Source organism: Lactuca virosa, unplaced genomic scaffold, assembly GCF_052849685.1.
Source record: "Lactuca virosa cultivar CGN04683 unplaced genomic scaffold, Lactuca_virosa_CGN04683_v6 scaffold_20, whole genome shotgun sequence".
Classification (NCBI taxonomy): domain Eukaryota; kingdom Viridiplantae; phylum Streptophyta; class Magnoliopsida; order Asterales; family Asteraceae; genus Lactuca; species Lactuca virosa.
In genome coordinates this window covers 343530-357146 of record NW_027629980.1, presented here as the reverse complement: position 1 = coordinate 357146, position 13617 = coordinate 343530, and positions in this window count along the sequence as shown.

Genomic DNA, 13617 nt, shown 5'->3' with positions numbered 1-13617 from the left:
CGAAGATGGATTTCAATCGCATGGTTCGGTGATCAGAATTTTGGGCTATTACTTAAGAGTTATGATATTTATATTGCTTAGGAATAGATAACAACAAGGTTTTCATATGGATTGTAAGGATAAGTTTTTCCGCAAAGTTTTAAAATAAAAGAAAAAGGTTTTGATTTTATTTATTTTAAGTATCCTTACAATGACATTTGTGAAAAGTTGTTGCTTATAAGATTCCATTGATAGCAATATTGGAAAAATGGATTTGATTCTTTCGGTTGTGGTAGTGTCTAATATTACCAAATAAGGAAAGATTCTCATCACCCAAGGTTCAATTGGACCGAAACTTGGAATCATGCAAGTTGTATAGTATGATGAATGAGAACTTTCAGCTTGGAAAATTAAGACTAATTCCTTATGTGAATAAGGAAAGGACTAAGGGATCGAGTACACATTCTTGTGCACTGGTCAAGTCCACCACAAAAGATCAAGAAGACTATTCGTCATGATTTACTTAAGTTCAGTAAATATGGTTATACTTATAAGTTTAAGTATAAGTCTGTAGCATTGGAGAAGTTTCAATGTGAGACAGAACGAATAAGAAGAATCAAAGTATGGCAGAAAGATAAAAGTTTCTCAAATCTGAAAAGATGGGAGAGTACTTTAGTATCATGTTTATGATCATCTTAATGATTAAGATACCATATCACTATTGGTCCTCTAAAGTCATCTTAGTGCATTCTTATGACTAAGAAGAGGACTCATGAATTGTTGAAATGGTTAAATCAAAAAGATGAGTCATACTTCGTTCCAAAACAATTCTTAGAGTCATACTCCAAGATTGTAACTTGAGTGACATATCTTAAAGAGGGTTTGTTAACACTAGTCAAATGTAAGAGTAAAAGGTTATCTACTCTTATACATTTGAAATTGGTAAGTTGTGATGTTTTGGATAAAACAGAGACCAACTTAGGCCAATTGTGTAAAGTGTTAGTCTTGATAAAGAATCCGCACTATCTCTTGAATATTTGACAAGGGAGTCTTATATGTCAAGAGGACAGTGGGAGTCTTAAAGCTCTTGAAAGTTTCAAGACTTAATCAAGAATAAAACCTAAAGTCCTTCACTAGCACACGACTTGAGGTTTATAACCTATCGTGTTGAAATTTTTGTGCCTATTCAAGTTGGCTTTGCATAGGAGTTCTGAGAGTTCTCAATTGGTTGCACAAACTACTTGGAAGCAATGGCAGGCACCTGAGCTGCCAAATGGCAAGAATTTAAGATTGCACAAGTTTAATCAATATGAGTTTGGATTTGTCACTAACCTTGTCTTGTGATTATGGTTTTGACAAATTCACATGGATAAGAACACATACATTATTAAATCTAAGTGTCATAAGGTTTCTCTCCGATTCATGAAAATGATGGTGAGGAAACACTTTCACTAAGTAGATTTTAGCTAGATAGCAATTGTGATATTTGCATTTTCAAAGTCGTTAGTGGAGCGTGTGTGGTTTACCGGCACACTAACATGGACTTGTGAGAAGTGGCAAAGGTCTAAACAATTGAGACTATGATTACGACATCCCTTTTCATAGTTCTAAAATTGTTTATACACACATGTGAGCTATCTAAGAGAGGTGTATGATTTTGATAAAGTTTTATCAAAACAATCTAGTATCAGAACTCTGAACTTTGGTAAGAAAGTCAGCTGATTTCTGAGTACATGTCAAAGCTAGTGGGAGCATAAGTGTTATGCTAATAATCATCATGTAAGTGGGAGCATGATAATTATTGTTAGTGTTGCAAGTTAGCAATGTTAATTATAGAAAACAAAAGTTTCAATTCGTGAGGCTGCAGGGATTGAAAAAGTTGTTTTGCTATAATTAAGGGAGAGGATATACTTCATTTCAGTTCTAAAGGCTTAGATTGAGACCTTAATCATCTTTAGTCAAGAATATATATATATGAATTTCATGTTGGATTGGTTCAACTTAAGGAAATTCTATATATTGCGTTCTCAAAATTCGATTATGATTACGACATCCCTCTTCATAGTCAAATTTTGAAAACATGGCAAATAAAAATATTGTAGCAAAAGACTAGTCTAGAATCATGTCTTTATGTGAGACATCATGAATCGTGTACCATTTGCTTTGGGTACAGGATCGATTGCATGTGCTATAATATTTGTCATTTCTAAATTTTTCCAAATGCCCAGAGGCATTAAGAAGGGAAAAGGTCTAGAATTGGATATGACTAAAATGATTAAGCAATTGTCAAGGACAATCTGAGGTTTACCAAAGATTGGTTGCTCAGGGACAGTTGGAAGTATAATGCTAATTTTGGAAGGACCATATTGACATATTCTGAAAAGAGGCATCTCTTATTCAGAAGTGATAGTCAAAATGAGAATATGGAGTTGTCTCCATAGGTGGAAGTTATCTGTGTAAGATTAGAAAACTTAATGCAAGAAGCATGTCCAAAGCAATATACTTTAAATATGAGACTTAGTTTCCATGGAGTTGATCTCCATTGGAATACCTTATAATGACTGTTGACAAGTCTTTGTGACTTTGTACATATTCATTACAGGAGGGTCGGTGCATATAAGTTTAAAATCTAAACAGATTTCGATAAATGATAGGAATTTGAAATTCTCACATTTTTCGATAAGGATTTGGGAGTGTGAAATTAGAATCATTGAAATTATGTTCATTTGGTTTATTTCACAAAGTAAGGATCATAGACAAACATAGAGTGCATACTTGGTGTATGGCAAAGCTATTGTTTAAGAAAAACATAGTGTACATGCTTGGAGCATGGGACAACTTGTGGTTTTAATTCAAGTATAAAGTTGATAAAACCGAAACAATGAATAATGAGTAATCAGTATGGTGATAAATAAAAGTGTTTATTTATATTCATAGGGTTTGATACCATATTTGATTCATTTATTCTTGTGTTTCACTTTGCATGTTCTGACTTCCAGAATAACTAAGTCGCTCTTCCTGAATGATTAAGTTATTCAAACCATCCACAGTCGGTCATATGTTGGAAGTAGATATGAATCAAGACTGTCATGGGTTGGTTTGTAGAGGTCCAAGTTGGTGGACAAAGTGGTGCTACAACACTCATGAGTGCTCATAAGTTCTGAGTATTGGATTCAACCCACGCTCATTTGAATCACTTCATGGATTTTATCACGAGTGATCATGAGACGATAATATCTTATATTCTTAAAACCTAGAGATATGAGTTGTTACTATGAGTTGGTTATACATTGATTGCACGAAAACGCATTGGTAACTCGATGTTATAAAACGTGCCTTTGTGTATGATTCAACAAGTAGTAGAACAAGCCATATGAGTCGAAGTTTATCCATTCCTTTTACCTTTGGGATAAAAGCGATATCTGTGGGCCCCTCGATGATTTAAAGATGATACATGTGAGTGCTTGGCCAAGCCAGGACTGATTTGATTTGTTCAATCAGTCAGTCATCATGAATCGGAAATCGGGAAACAACAAATGGATAGAGAGAATGATTGATAATCCATGTCTCAGTCCATATGATATCTAGAATGGAGGAATATATGATCCCTTATCTAATGGACAAGTCATTGACAAAGGTCAGAGTTCATCGACAAGGTCAGAGTTCGACAGAAGCTTTTGAGAGCTACGATTGCTGATCGGTTCCTGAAGTCATACGCAATAATAGTTTTAGACTTATCCAAGTGGGAGACTGTTGGATTAATGTCTAAGTCCATAACTATAATTGGTAAGACTTGACCCGACCCGACATGGTCCATTTGGGTTGCATGGCATCATGCATTTGGATAGACTATAATGAGAGAAATAACACTTAAGGTTGGTTAATATATTATAAGTTCTAATATATTAATAAGGTTATTTAACTAGTATTGATCAAGAATTAATTTGGAATTAATTAAGTGATCAAAAGGAGACTAATTAAATATATGGGTTGATTGTGTAAATCATTCATTCTTATATATGTGGGCTTGTGATCCAAGATTCCTTATGTTGGACTAAGTCCATGGGGTGACCCATGGATACTCCATGGAGGTTAAAATCCATGGAGCATAAGGAATGGGTAAAGTTATGAGTTACATGGTGTAACCCTAATAGCCACCATATAAAAGAATCCCATGGCTCAAGAAATCGTGCACTAATGTGTGAGTGTGAGGGCTAGACGATTTCAAGGAGTGTTCAAGTTTCTCTCAAGTTATTCCAAGTGTATTTGGTGTTGTGTGAACCATTTGAGGTGTCACACTTGGGGCACTAGGCACTCAAGCTCCATGAAGACATTCTACATCAAAGAGGTATGTATTCTATCTTGTTATATTTATTATTTTGTATGCTAGATTAGGATAATAACTTGGATGTTCATAATTGTATGTATAATAGAGAAAACATAGATCCAAGGTATTTAGGGTTGCATGTACACTTAGGAGTGTTAGAATGCTCATAACCCAACATGTATGTGGTGAATATGACCGGCCATGTGCTATGTGGATTACACATGTTTCCAAATGGATTAAAACTGTTAGCTGAAAGACCTAGGCGTACGTTACGGGGTTCACTCGACAAGTCAGGGTATTTTTTTATCAAAATCTTGCCAATGTTCCCCATCAATAGGATGACGCATCACACCATCTTCTGAACGTCCGGTACTATGCCAAATCATATTTTTGGCAGTGTGCCTCAAACAATATAATTGTCGTAGTCTAGGGGTCACAGGAAAGTACCATAACACCTTATGAGCTACTTTCCTACCCTTGGTGTTTTTATCGATCCATCGACTCTCTTTACAAACGAGACAAACTTGCAATGAATTGTGCTCTTTCCAAAAGAGAAAACAATCGTTTTTGCAAACATGTATAGACTCATACCCCAGACCAATAGACTTCAATTTCTTTTTGGGTGGATAATGTGGAAGGGGAACCTTGTTGTCTTTGGGAAATGCTGATTGCAACAAGTAAAGAAGTTGATCAAATGAACTATCAGTTCATTTGTTGTTCACCTTGATATGCATTAACTTTGCTAGAAACTCAAGGGAAGAAAAGGTGCAACCAGGATACAATTTAGTTTCCACTTCTTCTAACAACTGTGTAAAATCATCAGGCACACCACTACCCCTTGTATTTGAGGTTCCTTCATCGAGGTTGGTATCATTTTCTTTTGACTCCCACATCACTTCGTTGATTAAATCGGCCATTTTGTTACTTGGCAAGAGGACTAGAGGAATTAAAGATTCACCATGATAGATCCAAGTTGTGTACGACTTACTGAAACCATTTATAAATATATGGCGTTCCACTACAGTCGGGTACTTGAAGTAACGGTTATCACAACTTTGACACGCACATTTGATTTTACCATCACTATCAAGGTGTGACTTGGACTTCTCGATAAAAGCTTTGAGTCCTGCTTGGAACTCGTGATAGTTTCGATGTGGATTACTAGTCCAACTTTTATCAATAGACATGATGTTGCTGAAACATAATTTCGGGTTTAGAGTTTAGTCTACGGAATTAGCATTGTTTTTTTTACAATCCACATTGTTTTTTTTTACAATTATAGCATTGTACTTTAAACAATTATTTGTGACTCACAAAAGTAGATATTACAATTTAAAAAAATTAAAAATTAAAAAATTAAAATTAAATTTTTTTATTTATGCATTTTTTGATTAATTTTAATTAAAATTACTTGTAATTTATATAGGAAAAAATTGTAAGTAATAAATAAAAATGCCAAAGATCCAATGAGTCAATTTTTTCCACATATTTGTTTTATTTATAGTAGTTGTACAAACATACACATGATTATTGAAACAAAAATTGTTTGTTTCTTTTAATATGTTTAGCGCTTAGTTTTTATTGAATAAAAAATTAAATAAAGCAAAATTAATAATTTGGTATATCCATAAAAAAACATTTCTTACTATTGTACCTTTTTATATTTTTTTTATTTATAACATTTTTTTGTTTTTTTTTAATTATAGCATTGTATTTTAAACAATTATATTATGTTATTGTGTTGTTCTTTTTTACCGTTGAGATTGAAAAATATATATATTTTTTATTTATAGCATTGTATAAATTTGTTGCAAATAAAAAATTTAAAAACTAAAAAGGACATGAAAATATAACAATTTCTAACTTTTGTTTTAAAAATACACATGTTGACTCAAAAAAGTAGATATTACAAATTAAAAAAAAATATTAAAATTAAATTATTTGTTTGTGCTCTTTTTTAAGTAATTTTAATTACAATTACTTGTAATTTATATAGGAAAAAGTTGTAAGTATTAAATAAAAAGGTCAAAGATCCAACGATTTTTTCCACACGTTTATAAAAAACATTTATATTAAATAAAATTAATAATTTGGTATATGTTTAGCGATTAGCTTTTTTCCCTCGTGTATGTATGTGTGTGTATATACATACATACATATATATATATATATATATATATATATATATATATATATATATATATATATATTCCTATTATAACATTGTACTTTAAACAATTTTATAACATTTTATTTTTGTTTTTTTAATTATAGCATCCTACTTATACCAAAATCACATACTTTCACATAATACATAGGATCATCAAATACATATACTTTCAGATACATATACATATATACACCAAATACACATACATTCACATACATACATAATAACATCCTACTTATATCGAATACACATATACTTTCACATATGTAGATAATAACATCCTATTTATACCAAATACACAAATTTCACATTCATATATCACATATACACCAAACACACATAATTCACATACATACATAATAACATCTTACTTATACCAAATACACACATACTTGCACATATATAGATAATAACAACCTACTTATACCAAATACACATATTTCATATTCATATTCCACATATACACCAAACACATATATACATTAACATATATACACCAAATTTACATAGATTCACATACATATATCAAATATATGCCAATTTTCACATAATTTATACAACTACACATAGCCTGCAATAAAACTCAAATTTCACAATAAATAGAAGTGTAACAGCCCAAATTTCCAATAAAATTTTTCATTTTAAATAACCGAATCATTTCCATAAGATCTAAAATTCCAATCACATTAGTTTTCAAAATCCATAACATCAGATAAATTATTCATAATATGGGAGTGTCCCAAGTAAAACGCCAGAGAGTGCATACCGCGCCATCACGCTGGCCTCTTGCCCTTAGATCCCGAAGTACCTGAAACATCCAACAAATTGTAAGTTAATGCTTAGTGAGTTCCCCATAACATACGCCACACAATCCACGGAGTCACATAAACCACCTCGGCTATATAAGCCACATAAGTCATGCATACAAACATATAAGGATGTCGTGGAAACCCTCCAAGGTCTTACTCCAGGATGTCGTGGGCTCCCCCAGGGTCTTATACCTACATGTCATGGGCCCCCCATGGTCTTTACCTGGAATGCCCTGGGCTACCCCCATGGTCTGATATCCAACTGGCTCGGGCCCCCCGCGGTCTTCCATGCAAATAACACAGAGTCAACTAGCATACAATATATCACATAAATAACTATCATACTACATAACACATATATAAACATATAGGGATGTCATGGACTCCCTCCAGGGTCTTACTCCAGGATGTCGTAGGCTCCCCCAGGGTCTTATACCTACTTGCCATGGGCTCCCCCATGGTCTTTACTGGAATGTCGTGGGCTCCCCCATGGTCTTATATCCAACTGCCATGGGCTCCCCCCGGGGTCTTCCATGTATAACCAGTAAAGTACTAGCACTTTTACACACATACATACTAGGCATATCAATAATGATTCCACAATAATCATCACAACTAACTGAATGGATCAGGCTTGGTGCCTTCGAACCATTGTTATGGTGAGGAAACTCACCTCAAATGCGAACTGTAGTTGGATAGGTCCAAGCTTCGAGTATTAGCTCTGTCAATTCCTTAATCATAAACAACTCATTAAATACAACTCAACCCTTCAACCCTTAAAAGTCAACCCTGGTCAAAGTCAAAGTCAAAGTCAACGCTCTGAGTTGACCTAACTCGTCGAGTTCACCCCACAGTCAAAATCGCGATATTACGATCCAACTCGTTGAGTTTTCCTACAACTCGTCGAGTTCCTCTATTTTCCAACAAAATTGGGCCCCAACCCAACTCGCCGAGTTCACCTATGAACTCGTCGACTCTTCAGTCTGCCAACCCACTTAATGCATTAAGCCCTTTTTATTGAGTCCAAAGGTTCCAAACTTCAGATCCCCCTTCATAGAGATGTCTAAAAGGGTAAAGTTTCCAACTTTACCCTCAAGGATCATCTAATAAGCTCTAAACCCAAAACCTAGTTCCTTTAAGGAATGTCTTGACTCATTAAGCCCTTAAACTCTCATCCCATCATCCCAAAACACATATATGATGTCTAAAGGTTGACAAATCACGTAAAGTTTCTAACTTTACGTCCATGCATGCTTGGAACACTCTCCAAGGTCCATTTAGGCTTCATAGTGGACATATTGCATGAATAGGACATGAAGGCTATTAAAGTTTGCAAATTTAATCCTCTAGAGGTCTTGTAGAGGCCAGATCTACACCCTTAACCTCTGGAAACCTCTTTTCTTTGGACATCCAAGCCAAAGTCCCAAAACCAAGCTCTAAACTACAAAAGATGAGATCTAATAAGCTACATGTCAAGGTTATGACTTTATACCTCCAAGATGCAGCCTTTGATGTAGAGTTTTTGGATCCAAGATCACTCTTCCAAGCTTGCTACTTCTCTCTTCAAGACTTCCTTCAAGAATCACCCCAAAACTCTCAAAACTCACTAAAAAAAGTGGGGAAAACACTCTAGGGTTTCTTCTAGGCAAGGGAGGCTGGTAAGGAGGCCAACCCTAGAAGTTAAGTCCTTTAAATAGGATACAATGCCCGGAAAATTGGGGTTTTCATCCCCAACGTCTACTCATTGAGTTGGGCCCTTCCAACTTGTCGAGTAGACCCTCAAATCCCACGTCCAAAAAGATCCCTACACGACGAGTTGGAGCTCCCAAACTTGTCGAGTTCCAACCCAAAACCCTAAAATGTTGAGAAATAAATGATACCTGAATCAAGCGTTACAAGTAGTAATAGAACCTGTAGTGGCGGAAATTACTTAATGTCGCTAGAAAAATTGGTCCTCACCGGAAAATACTCTCACCCGCCCGGTACAGTAAACCCAAAGACAAAATGACCAAAAACACTGAAATTGAAAAATAATTTGCAATTAATCATCAAATGGAGCTAGAAATCGACGTTAAAAGAGAAATACAAAGAGATATAAGAAGTTGAAGTTACTTTTTACCCGAGATGGAACTAGTAATTTGCTGTTTTCCTGAGTTAAAGCCGTTTAATTGAAGCCCTAAACACCTTTGATCCCTTATCTCACAATGCTGGGGGGATTTCTTGTTAGAATTGACGATAACTCGTAGAAAATGGGGCAAGAACGAACCAGAATGCGTCTTTGAACGAACACACGAAGGAAAAGTGAAGAATGCGTCGTTTTTTTCTTTTTATCTGTGCAGGCCTTTAGCGGCGACACTTTTAGCGGCGACAATAAAGGCTTTACCGGCAACAAATGTTAAAAAAGATCCCTACACGACGAGTTGGAGCTCCCAAACTCGTCGAGTTCTAACCCAAAACCCTAAAATGTTGAGAAATAAATGATACCTGAATCAAGCGTTACAAGTAGTAATAGAACCTGTAGTGGCGGAAATTACTTAATGTCGCTAGAAAAATTGGTCCTCACCGGAAAATACTCTCACCCGCCCGGTACAGTAAACCCAAAGACAAAATGACCAAAAACACTGAAATTGAAAAATAATTTGCAATTAATCATCAAATGGAGCTAGAAATCGACGTTAAAAGAGAAATACAAAGAGATATAAGAAGTTGAATTTACTTTTTACCCGAGATGGAACTAGTAATTTGCTGTTTTCCTGAGTTAAAGCCGTTTAATTGAAGCCCTAAACACCTTTGATCCCTTATCTCACAATGCTGGGGGGATTTCTTGTTAGAATTGACGATAACTCGTAGAAAATGGGGCAAGAACGAACCAGAATGCGTCTTTGAACAAACACACGAAGGAAAAGTGAAGAATGCGTCGTTTTTTTCTTTTTATCTGTGCAGGCCTTTAGCGGCGACACTTTTAGCGGCGACAATAAAGGCTTTACCGGCAACAAATGTTAACAACGATGACTATCTGGAGGGAAGGGTACTGCGTCTTTTTCTATACCACAATTAGCGGCGACGTTTTCGATCTTTAGCGACGACACATTGTCGCCGGTATTGGTTTTGTACGGATAAGAGGCCCCAACCGATGGATTAGATACTCGATCGAACGGTTGAGGTCTACCAGAAGGGGATAACATGGATTCGGGTGAAAATCCATTAGCGGCGACACAAGCTTTTAGCGGAGATAAATGGTTACGTCACCGTTAAAAGCCAACGTCGCCGATAATTGTGTTGCCGCTACAGCCATGATTCTTGTAGTGAAAACATATCACCGATCTACTAAATCACCATATACACATAAGGGAAAAACAATGATGATGAACAAATAAGCATATCTAATTTTGATAATCCAGACCCACCTATCCGTTAATTCATAAATCTAATTACTTAGTCTTAGTTTTACAATACCAACAACTTAAACATTAAAACTTAATCACATTATATATATATATATATATATATATATATATATATATATATATATATATATATATATAATAATCAAGTTCAATAGCGAACTCCTTTTTAGGGAGCGAACCAACAAACTAATCTAAAGAAAATTCTTATGCATTTAATTGATGCATTATTTTTTTCTTATTTGTTTCAAAAACCTTCAGCCTCAGACTTCCATCCCCTGTTATGTTCTGATCATCAAGCACAACATCTCTGATCACCGTTTCTCAGTTGAGTTTAATCGACGACCATTGCCTAATGTACATATACAAACCAGATCGACATCGGAGGCTAATTATCTCCTTTTCATGTCGTTATCGCCTCTCCTCTCCTCCAGATGTTGTTGCCTCCACCATGGAAACATCCACGAGAGAACGAGAATACAAGCCTGCATCCTCTGTCATTCCCATCCCATCACCATAACCAACACTACAACCCTTCACCATCATAACTATCATCTTCATGACAATGTCGTCTTAAGTCCATCATCATATTGAGACCCCACATGCAATCAAAAGTAGCCCACACACAAGAAAATACATAGACAAAGGGGGAGAAGAAACTTGGTGTTGGGGCAAGGTATGTATATCGATTGCGACTAATTTTTTAAAATTACTCATCATGTTTATCCAGGAACATATCGATTTAATTGGTTTATTATAATGTTATTATGATTAGATAATCATCCAAATATCCTTAATTTGAAGTAGTTTTTAAAAAAAAGCTTATACATTTGAATGATGCATTACTTTTTTTTTCCTATTTGTTTCATAGAAACCTTCAAAATCATGATCCATTAAGCAATTAGATGAATTATGTTGTTTTATGTATCGCCAATAAGGAAAATAGTAGTGCCAACAAAAGTATTTGTAAGATTCAAAGAATGCAAAGATCTATATGCACAAATTTCTGGTTTCTTTTGTTTACTTTCACACCCTCCAAGTGTTTGTTTTAATTTCCCTGTGAGTTTTTTCATAATTTGATCCCATGTGATGTTTTTTTTTGTTGATTCACATGATGTTTCTTCTTTTGATGCTGAACTTGGGAAGATATTGCAAGAATTGCAAGCTCTTGTTTGTCAGAAAAAGTACCCTGAGTCAACACCAAGGCATGATTGCAATGCAATACTTGACTTAAACTTTCAAGGTGCTCTAGTTGAAGATCTTTGTTTGGACTTCACACTTCCTGGTTTTCCAAATGACATTTTGAAACCTGGCAACGAAGATGTATTTACTCATTCTTTTACCTTTCAATTTTTTCCCTTCTAGCATTGGTTGATAAGGTTGTTGTCTATATACTTAATGCATATGCTTCGTATTTGGGAATGACATTTCAACATAGACAATTTGGAGGAGTACATTTCCCTTGTAGTTGCTGCTACTATCAAGACAAGTTTCATAAGGCAATTGGAAGCATCCAGAGCCGGTTTTAATCAGGTCGTATTTCTGTTTTATATTTTTTTATATCTTTGTTCTTTATTTCATGTTGCTTCTTGAAGTCTCTTGTATAAAAGAAATGATGATTTTTCATATGTTCTCTTTTCTTACATATTGGTGACAACACGTTACAATTTTATTGTTATAGATGCAATATAAAATCTTTTACAGAAGTGGGCTCGCTATCTATTTTCATGAGACATATATTTTCAACATCTTTTCATTATTTTATTTAAATAAGTTTCAACTAATTTGTATGTTTGCCCAATGATTAGGTCTTTGACATTTCGACTTTGCAAATGTTCACCCCAAATGAATTATATCATTTACTATGTGGTCAACGAGAGTTATGGGAGTCAAGGTTTAAAGAAATTATTGGTATTTCGTAGTTCTTTCATAACGAGGGTTTTTTTAGTCTTGCTTTCGTGTCCAGTAATCTCTTTTCTTTTCTTAATTCCAAAATCACAACTCTCGTATTTATTTTCAGAAATAAGAGGATGTTTTGTTGGTTTGGTTTTCATATGAAATTTGGTTGAAATTTGGCTACTTTGAGTGTTGATTATTAATCTTTTAGATTGTAATTCGATAAAACAGTAGTTGATTATTAATCTTTTTCCTAATATACCCCAGCCCCTTCATGTTTATATTTTTTTCTTTTTGTTTAATTGTTTTGTAACGTAAACAAAGTTGTGATTTTTTTTTCACAACAAAATCTATATGTATTTGGCGACACTATCTCCGGTTTTTTAAATAGAATATGAAAATATAAAATCAATTTTTTTTACTAAAGCTTGAACTCATTATCATGGTTGCATATGCATATGCTTATTCATATGCATGTGTCATATACTTATGAATATGCATATAGTTATGAATATATATGTCATATATTTATTCTTATTCATATGCATATGTCATATACTTATTCTTATGAATATGCATATAGTTATTAATATACATATGCATATACTTATTTTTTATCCATATGTTTATGCTTATTCATATACATATACAAATGCATATGCTTATTTATATGCATATGCATATAAAAATGCATATGCCATATACTTATTCTTATTTTTTAGGTTTTTAAATGTTATTGTCATTTGTTGTAATTTTTTTAATGTTGTTTTTAATTTAGGATTTATTAAAATTTTATTTTTAGTTTTTTAATGTTATTTTTAATTTATGATTTAATTTATATGATAATTTTAAATATTATGACATAAATAAAAAAACGAATGGGAAAAATAGAAATTAAAAACATCAAAACAATAAAAATAAATAAAGGGTGTTATCACATGTTATTTGGTATTGCACATTTCCACATTGAGTGTTATAACACCAAAAGTGTGACTAGGATGATGAGGTGAACATTTTGGGAAAAATTGAGTC